Genomic DNA, 9,358 nt, shown 5'->3' with positions numbered 1-9,358 from the left:
ATCTGGTGCATAGTAGATGCTCAGTACTTTTTAAACATACATTGATTGATTGATTGATTGATTGAGACAGGGTCTCCGGAAATCCACTCTGGCTGCCAACCCCTAAAGGCCCTACAGTGTCTCCTCTGCCCAGGGACAGACACCAGACGACGACCGATGTTCACAAGGTCAGGGGCCGGGCCAGGGATTTAGCTCAGTGATTCCGGCGCCTGCCTCGCAAGCGCAAGGTCCTGAGTTCGATCCCCGGTACCAAAAAAAAAAAACCACCAAAAAACAACAACATAAGGTCAGGCAAAGTCAGTGGAGGGGGAAAGGCCAAGCCCGGATGAGGCCAAGAGAAAGGGCTGCTGGTAACGCAAAGGCTTCCCTGGGCCTTAGAGAAACCCAGCCCTTTGCATCTCCTGATGCTCCTGACTACTCAGGAGAGAAGCTATATCTAGCTGTGGGAGTCCACGCCTACAATCCCAGCTACTCAGGAGGCTGAGGCAGGAGTTCCCAAGTTTGAGGTTAGCCTGGGCAATTTAGCCAGACCCTAGCTCAAAAATAAACAAATAAATAAATGGGCTGGAGGTAGCTCAGTGGCAGAGTGCTTGCCTAGCATATGGGAGGCCCTGGGTCCAGTCCCCAGTACCTCAAAAAGGAAAGAGAGGGGAGAGGCGAGCGGGGGCGCGGGGTGGGGTATGAGACAGTGGCAGAGACAGACTGTGCCAAATTGGAGTGTACTGCAAGCTGCTGGATGAAAGAAAAGGAAATATCCCTGGGCACAGCCAGGAAAATCCCCAGGACGGATCACAGACCAGGAGTCAGGATTTGGCGGCTCCTCCTCGCTCTTGAGGGAAAGTAGCGCAGGTCCAAGGTCCCGGTGCCCGGTAGGGAACACAGAGGCCCCTGCCGCCAGGCCCCGCTCCCGCTCCCGCTCCCCGCTCTCTGGCGTGGGGAAGCCGCCCACGTGGGAGTCGGGCTGCACTTCCGCCCTGCGCGGCGCTCGCACCTCCCAGCCCCGGTCCCCGCACCGGCGCCCTGTGCCCACTAGGTGGCGCCTGCACTCCAGTGGGCGACTCCCGGTCGCAGGCGAAAAGACACGGATGCAACCTGAGTCCTAGGATTCCGGGGACCAGAGGGCAGCGCCGGCGGCCAAGGTAGGATTCTGAGCCCGGGCGTCTCCCTGGACTCGGAGGAAGGGGTGGGCAGCGCGGCGGGCGCACGGCAGTGCTTGCGATCTGCAGAGGTAACCCGAGAAGTCGGAATGGCCACACGTGGTGTCGCCCGAGGGGATTGGGAGACCCGCTTCTCTGAGCTGGGCCTAAGAGCTGAGCGGAGCACTAGGTCGCTGGCACAAAAACACCCCCGAGGAGCCTGGGCCTCTGGAAGGCAAGCTCAGGTCCCCACCCCGCAAGTCCCCAAAGCAGAAAGGAATTACTGTGGCCCCCAAGCGCCCTCAGCGCTGGGGCTGAGTGCTGATCCGTCCACAGCACCACTTCCCAAACTTGAGTGCGAACGGGCACGGCGTGGGGAGCCGGGGAGAGAAGCCGAGGCCCGGGTCCACCTTCCAGGGGCGCAGATGTAATTGCGCTGAGTTGGACCGTGGAGATCTGGATAGCTTCCCAGGGGATTTCAGCTTGCAGCCAGAGTTGAGGACCTTTGATCTAGAGTTAGAGAAGAGCAGAGGACGCTAGAGCCCAGAATGCTGCTGCTGCTGCAGCTTCTCCTTGCCTTTAAAGCAGAAACACCCCTGCCTCAGAGCTGTCAACACCCCACCCTCCGATGGGCTGCCTTTGAAAGGATGGAACTCCCAAGTGACAGGAAACAAATGCTCAAGTGTGGAATGTGAGAGAAGGCGGGGAGGGAGCACTTCTGTCCTGGGCTCATCCCAGAGAGAGTGCAGGGGCTGCCTGGACCTCCCTCATACTTCTGGATCAGGAAGCGGAGCAGGAAGCGGAGCAGGCCGGGTGAGAGTCCTTCTAACTAGTAAAGGTGACTCACCTGCTGGATGGGGTAGCACACATCTGTAATCCCAGCATTCTGGGAGGTTGGGGCAGGAGGATTGCCAGTTCAAGCTCAGTCTGGGCAACTTAGAGACTAGAGAGAGGCTGTCTCAAAATAAAAAAAATTTAAAAGGGGAGTCATGGGGGAGTCAGTGTGAAGGCCCCAAGATCAATCCCCAGAACCACCACCAAAAAACCCCCCAAAAACCTTTACATTTTATATAACAGCAAAGTGATACCAGGGTGGGTTTAGAGTCCCCAGAGCAAGTTCTGCCTTGTGTGTGGCCCTGGAGAACTCACTGAACCACCTTGACCTGCAGTTTCCTCATCTGCAAAATGGATATGACAGTGTGAAACTGATAGGGTGGCTGCAGAAAACCAGTGTTTTCTAAGGACTCGCTCTGTGCCAGGCACTTACTTTACTAATGCTGTGTGTCGCCATGGCCCACAAAGCAGTGAGCGCTGTAAGGGCCCCCTCTGATGGCAGGCTCACTACTGGCATTGTAAGTGCCCCCTTGAGAGCAGAGCATGCCAAGGCTCAGGGAGCCCAGGAACTGCTCAGGGTATCCTAACTAGTAAGAAGCAGGTACCATACTGGAACCCAGGCAGTCTGACTCCATGGCCCATGTGCAGAAGAATAATATTCTAATGGTCCTTGTGGGGACATGGAGAAGGCACTGAGCATAGGTGCAGGCAGCAGAGTCTCCATAACCCTTGCCTTCATGGTTGTGAGCCAAGCTCTTCTGCTGAGTGGATTCATTTCCTCATTGGAGATATACTCATACTGAGAGCCTACTGTGTGCCAGGCAGTTTTCCATTGGATGCCAGAGGCAAAATTGTAAAAAAGCTGAAGCAGCACTAAGTGACTCCACATTCTAAAGAACAAGAGAAAGGAAGAAAGCACAATAGATCATTTGTTTGCAACTTCTGTGTCTGTGAATTTGCAGATGTACTAAAATTTATTGGTAATGCCACGTCTCCGTATCCCCAGCGCTTTCGCTGTTATATATGGACTTTGCAGAGCAGCAAAAAAAGTTTTCATCCAACATGCATATTCCTAGCTGAGGTCAAACAAGGGTAATTCTATCTTCTGGTTTCCACTCTCACTCTACAGGAGGTCCCTGGCTTCTGATGGTTCAACTTATGATTTTTCTGACTTCATCATCCTACAGAAGCAATATGCATTCAGTAGAAACTGTACTTCACATTTTGCACTGTGGTCTTTTCTCGGGCTAGTGATCTGCAGTGGTGTACTTCCTTGCAATACTGGGCCGTGGCCATGTGCTGCAGCTTTCAGTCTGCCTGGTGATCATGAGGGAAACCACCGGGATTTGCTGTGGACTGTGCTGCTGAGCAGGGACATTCAAAACTTGGGTGCATTGAGTGCATTTCTGACTTACAGTATTTTCAACTTATAGTAAGCTTATCGAGATGTAAGCCCATGGCAAGTCCAGGAAGGCTCTGTGTGTAAGCAGACATTCTTTCTATGCTCTACTTGGTGTCTCTTTTTTTTCTTTTGGATTTTTATGCTTTTGGTTGGTGACTTGGCTGTTTAAAGTGGTCCCAAACCCTAGTGCTAAATGCTGTCTGGTGTTCCTAAGCACAAGAAGGCAGTGATCTGCTTTATGGAGCAACTGTGTGTTAGATCAGCTTTGTTCCAGCATGAGTTGCAGTGCTGTTAGCTGAATTCAATGTTAATGAAATGATATATAGGGAATAAGGTGTTTTTAGGGTTAGAGGTGTAGCTCAGTGGTAGAGTGCTTGCCTAGCATGCACAAGGCTCTGGGTTTGATCCTCAGCACTGGAGGGAAAAAAAGATGTCTGTAAATAGAAACACACATAAAACAAGGTTATGTAATGATCTGCTAGGTGGGGGTGGGGTGAGGAGAAATGTTTCGGGCACAAAGAGCAGCACATGCAAAGGGCGAGAGGTGGCCAAGAGTGTGGCAAGGTCAGGGAGCTCACAGGAAGCCACAGGCAGGCTGTGTTTGGTCAAAGAGAGCAGAGATGTGATCATACAATAATACGCTGGAGGCCAAGTGGCGCTTTTTGGTAGCAGCTCTCGCTTCATCCAATTAGCAGGTAATCCTGGCAGGCTGGACAGGATTGTCTCCGCCTGTGACAGATGACAAAATTGATGCTCTGTGCTATCAGATGACTTGCTCATGACTTGCCCGAAGTTACCCTGCTGGTATGTGGGACCCCTCCCTCCCCCTATTCTTTGTCTAATGTTGAGCAGACATTTGGGTGTTGATTAGAAATCTCAGTACATGGTTTCCCCGGGCTGGAGTTTTGGGTAGGGGATGAATCTATAACAAAGTGGTGGCAAAAGCCTCCAAGCATATGTGAAACCACCTGTGACAGTGGCAGAGTGTAGAGAGGAAAAGTCCTCTTGTTCTTTCAGAAATACAGATATTGCTAGCATAAAGACATCAGCGCCTCAGGGAGTCACAGCTGCGGGAGGCAGAGGTGGTGCGGGCAATCCTGAAAATGGAGAAAAAAGAAATGTGAACATCTCAGCCTCCTCACAATATGGAGCAACCACGCCGGAATTTTGTCTCTGCAGGATAATGATCTTGAGCAGGGATCAGTAACATTTTCTACCACTGTCTAGAGAGGGAATATTTTGAGTTCTGTAGACTACATGGTTCACTTGCAACTACTCAACTCTGCTGTTGTACAGTAAATGCAGCAGTAAAGCGTATGTGAACAAATGGGTCTAGCTCTTTTCTGATAAAACTTTATGGACACTGAAGTTTGGATTTCATATAATTTTGAGTTTGTTTAAAGTGCTGGAGATTGAACCCACAGTCTTAGCCATGAACTCACGAACACATGCTAAGCAAGTGCTCTACAGATGAGCTACAACCTCAGCCCCAAACTTGGATGTTTAAAAATAATTTCTTTATTTGCTTTGTGGTTTTTATTTTGCTTTTGTGTTTTTTTAAAATAAGGCCTCACTGTTGCCCAGGGTGACCTCATTCATGGCCTCAAGCATTTCTCCTACCTCAGCCTCCCAAATAGCTGAGACTATAGGCAAGCCATACCTCACCTTGATGGTTTCATTGCTAAATCATCCAGGCTGAGCTTGAACTTGGAATTCTCCTGCCTCAGCCTCCCAGGGTGCTGGGATTACAGGCATGCTTTTGCAACCACTTAAAAGTATAAACACCATTGTTAGCTCACAGGCTGTACAAAAACAAGCTGTGGTCTGGATGTGGTCTGGATGTGACCCATGGGCCATGGGTCATAAGGATAGTAAGTATTCATCTACTTGAATCCTTCCCTGATTCATGCTCAGCCATTTCTTGGGTGCTCCAGTAAAATGGAACTTGCTATCTCACTGGACAACGCATTACATCATCAGAAATTTAAAACTGTTCCGTGGTTGATGTTAACCCAAAAGCAGATCGTGAGGTGCCAGAGACGCATTTGAGAAGTGATCCCATGAAGTCCATGAGGGTGGGGAACCACCTACCAGAGAGGAGCGGGCGAGGAATGCTGGTGAGTAAGTTAGCACTGCAGTGGAGCTGAGTCCTCAGGGACCCGTGGAGACCGTGGAAGCAAAGGTCAGAAGTGCCCGGGAAGAGGCAGGGAAGCTAGGGTAGTGTTTAGGGCTGCTGCAAGCCCCTCCCTCCCCCACACCCCTGGCCTGACCCCTCCTGGTCTGCTGTTCACCTGCTCAGGCCAGAAAACACCCTAAGGCGGAAGAGCAAGAGCAGCCTATGCCTTGGGAAACCGTCTGCGGTCGCCTCTGGGATGCACTGGGGAGTAGGGTGGGGTCCTCAGAGCTCAGACCGCTGGGCGCCCCGAGTGCTGACTTGGATGATACAGAGAGGGACAGGGCATCAACGCGGTCTCCAGGAAGGAAGGGCATTCCCTTTTACCCGCTTCTTCGAGCCTGCCCCTCCCGGCTGTCCAGCCGCGCAGGCTGCCCTCTCTCTGGGAGCAGCTGTGTACGGGTACTGTCCTTGCACTTCCTGGAACCGCCGGACTCTGCTTCCCGAATAGGCCGTGGGAAGAGGGCTGAGTGAAGCACTCTAGTGCTTCTGCAACATTTGCTCCTCTCCCTGTTGTTGAAAAGACCGCAGTCCTCCAATCCAGGGCATTTAGCAGGCAAGATTAAGGCAATCACTTTATAACATTGTTAAAACCATAACAGTTTTACACTGGGTTAAATCCCCAGCAACAAGAGTAACAATATAATAACATTGTTTTATGTTTATCTTCTTTTTGGCCCTTAGGATTGAAACCAAGGCCTTCCCACTGAGCTACATCCGCAGCCCTTTTTGTTTTAGTTTTATGATTTTTTGTCACAGAGTTTCCTTAAATCACTGAATTGCCCGGGCTGGGCTCAAATTTTCCATCCTCCTGCCTCAGCTTCCCAGAGTGCTGGGATTATAGGCATGCACCACCATGGCTGGCTATGTTTATCTTTATAGTTTTCACCTGTGTATGACAAATGTTACTAGATGTGCATATACAAAAGTAATATAAAATTTCTTTTAAAATAACCTAATAGAAATCATTTAAGAAAAAATTGGGCTGGGGATTTATCTCAGCGGCACTGCACTGCCTTGCAAGCACAAGGTTCTGAGTTCAATCTCTGGTACCAAAAAAAGAAAAAAATATTAATTAAGATAGGTGATATGAGGGTATAATAAGTATAATAATACTATGTGCCAGTTGCTCTTTGTGTGTGTGTGTGACAGAAAGAGAGAGAGAGAGACAGACAGACAGACAGACGGACGGAGGCAGACAGACAGAAACAGAGAATTGAACCCAGAGCTTCACACTTACAGGCAAGAAGCCTAGCACTGAGCTACATCTCCAGCCCACTCCTCCTTTTTTTTTTAAGTTTTAACTTACAGACAGGGTCTCGCTAAGTTGCCAGGCTGGCCTTGAACTTGTTATTCTCCTGCCTCAGTCTCCCAAGTTGCTGGTAGCTGAGATTACAGGTGTGTACCACCAGTCCTGGTTTCCTTTTTTGAAACCTCTTTAAAATGTTTTAAGTTTTTGGTGTTTTTTTTTTTTTGGTACCAGGGATCAAACTCGGGTCCTTACGCTTGCATAGCAGGCAGCGAAACCACTGAGCTAAATCCCCGGCCCTGTTTTAAGTTTTAATTGCCATAATAACTGTACATATTTATGCCGCACAGTGATATTTCAATACATGTGTATAATATAATATAGAATTATCTAAATTGGTCTAAATCGATTAACTCTCATACCTGTCACTTCGGGGATTCATCATCTCTTTGTGCTGGGAACATGTGAAATCCCCTCTACTAGGTCTTTGGAGATAATTGTTGTCAACCATAGTTACTGTACTGTACTATAGAATATTGGGAATCATACCTTCTCTTCAGCTGCACCCCTGTAGCCATTCACTGTCTCCTCTGTCCATCTCTGCTTCCCCTCCACCTTTCCTGGCCTCAGGTAACCACTATTGCACTCTCTACTTCTATGAGATCAACTCTTTTAGCTTCCATAGATAAGTGAGAACATACGGTATTTGTCTTTCAGTGCCTGAGTCATTTTACTTATAATGTCCTCCACGCTCATGTTCCCTATTGACACAATGAACAGGATTTCATTCATTTTTATGGCTGAATAATATTCCATGATGTACATATCCCACGTTTCCTTTATCCACTCATTTATCAATGGCTACCTAGGCTTATTTCATGTCTTAGCCATTATGAATAGTGCTGCAATAAACATGGGAGTATAGATATCTCTTTGACGTATTGATTTCAGTTCCTTTGGCTATAAACCCAGTAGCATGATTGCTGGATCATATGGTGGTTCTATTTCTGGTTTTTTGTGAAACCTCCATACTGTTTTCCATAATGGCTCTACTAATTTACATTCCCACCGACAGCATGTTAGAGTTCCCCCTCTCTCTGCATCCTCTGCTGGCCGCTCTTCTAAGCATTTTGCATGTATAATTAAATTAATCCTCACTTCAACCATATGGGTTAAGTACTATTTGAAGTCAGTACTATTATTAGCTCCATTTTACTTCTGAGAAGACAGGCACAGTGAGCTAACTAACTTGCCGAAAGTTAGATAACTAGTAAGTGATGGAGCTGGAAGACGAACCCAGGTGATCTTGCTCCAGGGTCTGTGAAGGTTTTCTGTTTTGGGTTTTTTGTTTTTGTTTTTGTGGTGCTGGGGATGGAACCTGAGCCTCTCACATGCTAGGCAAGGGCTCTACCACTGAGCTATACTCCCCGGGCCTGAGTTTATGCTCTTAATCAAAGAATTAGACTGCATCCCATGAAAGGAAAGAAAAAACATTAAGGTGATATTTGAATAACTCAATTCCAGTGCAAATGTCATCAAAGCTTCCTGTCCCCCCCATATCTGCTCCCTCTTAATTGTCATCCTTTCTCCTGAAGCCTCAAAAATAAATCTGCCCAAGCCAGGGATTTAGCTCAGTGGTTCCACCGCCTGCCTGGAAAGCGCAAGGTCCCGAGTTCAATCCCTGGTACCAAAAAAATAAAATAAAATAAAATAAATCTGCCCCCTTTTCATCTACAGTCCTGCAGATGTTTGGTGCCAAGGGACTGACCTTCCAGCTCTTCCCCACTCTGGATTAGATTTCACCAGCTCTTTCTGCTTCTTCTGTGTCATGGGTCCTTGGCAACGTCCCCTGAGCACAAGGCCTCCTTCTCTCTTGCTCTTCTTTTATTCAGCAGAACTTATAAAGTTGGTTGACATAGCAATCTTTTCCAAGGATCCCAGCTCACCCAGACTCACTGTTGATGGCTGTGGTTGGGCTGATTGATGTAGCAAAGGCCAGCTGGATAGGAAGTCAGGAGGAAGGCAGGGCTGGGCTACAGCCAGTGGTAGCGCACTTGCCAGTCATGTACAAGGCCCTGGGCTCCAGTGCTCCAGCCCCAGCCCTGCAAAAAGAAAAAGGAAAGAGGAAGACGAGCTGGTCAAGCAAGGGGAGGACTCCTGGGCCAGCAGCATGGATGATGGCCGTTGGTGGCCCTGATTCTTTGCAGGCCAGAGATGGATATTGTTTAGTGCGCTTGGAGCTAATCAGGCTGAAAGGGACGGACTAACCAGATTCACAGGAGCCTAGCGAGGAAGCCAGACCACAAATATATTCAATTACAGTGGAAGAAGGAGTTGCAAAGCAGTCTGAAACCCTTCTGTCAACTTGTCAGCACATTCTTTCCTCAGTGAGAAAGACCATATGGAAAGCCAAGTTGTAGTTACGAGTTTGGGTTTCATAGATTCGAACCAAGGTGAGCAAGATGAATGATTTCAATAGCCAGGTATTTTAGTTACTTCTCTTGCTGAGACAAAATACTCAACACCCACAAGTTAAAGGAGGAAAGGTTTATTTAGCTCTCTGT

The 9,358-nt window shown here is 48.4% G+C and overlaps 1 protein-coding gene across 1 annotated transcript in view; it reads left to right on the top strand.

Moving 5' to 3' along the window:
* The first annotated feature begins 1,033 nt into the window (after positions 1–1,033).
* Chd9 (chromodomain helicase DNA binding protein 9) overlaps positions 1,034–9,358 on the top strand; it is a 246,276-nt gene continuing 237,951 nt past the window's right edge. Inside the window, exon 1 of the mRNA XM_013073316.3 lies at positions 1,034–1,139. The gene's annotated coding sequence lies outside the window, so the exon portion shown is untranslated. The remainder of the gene's footprint in view (positions 1,140–9,358) is intronic.

Source organism: Heterocephalus glaber, unplaced genomic scaffold (genome assembly GCF_053883595.1).
Source record: "Heterocephalus glaber isolate CG9 unplaced genomic scaffold, H.glaber_assembly_v1.0 deba00000071, whole genome shotgun sequence".
Classification (NCBI taxonomy): domain Eukaryota; kingdom Metazoa; phylum Chordata; class Mammalia; order Rodentia; family Bathyergidae; genus Heterocephalus; species Heterocephalus glaber.
The sequence above is the reverse complement of the archived record's forward strand: the minus strand, read 5'-3'. Positions and strand labels throughout refer to the sequence as shown.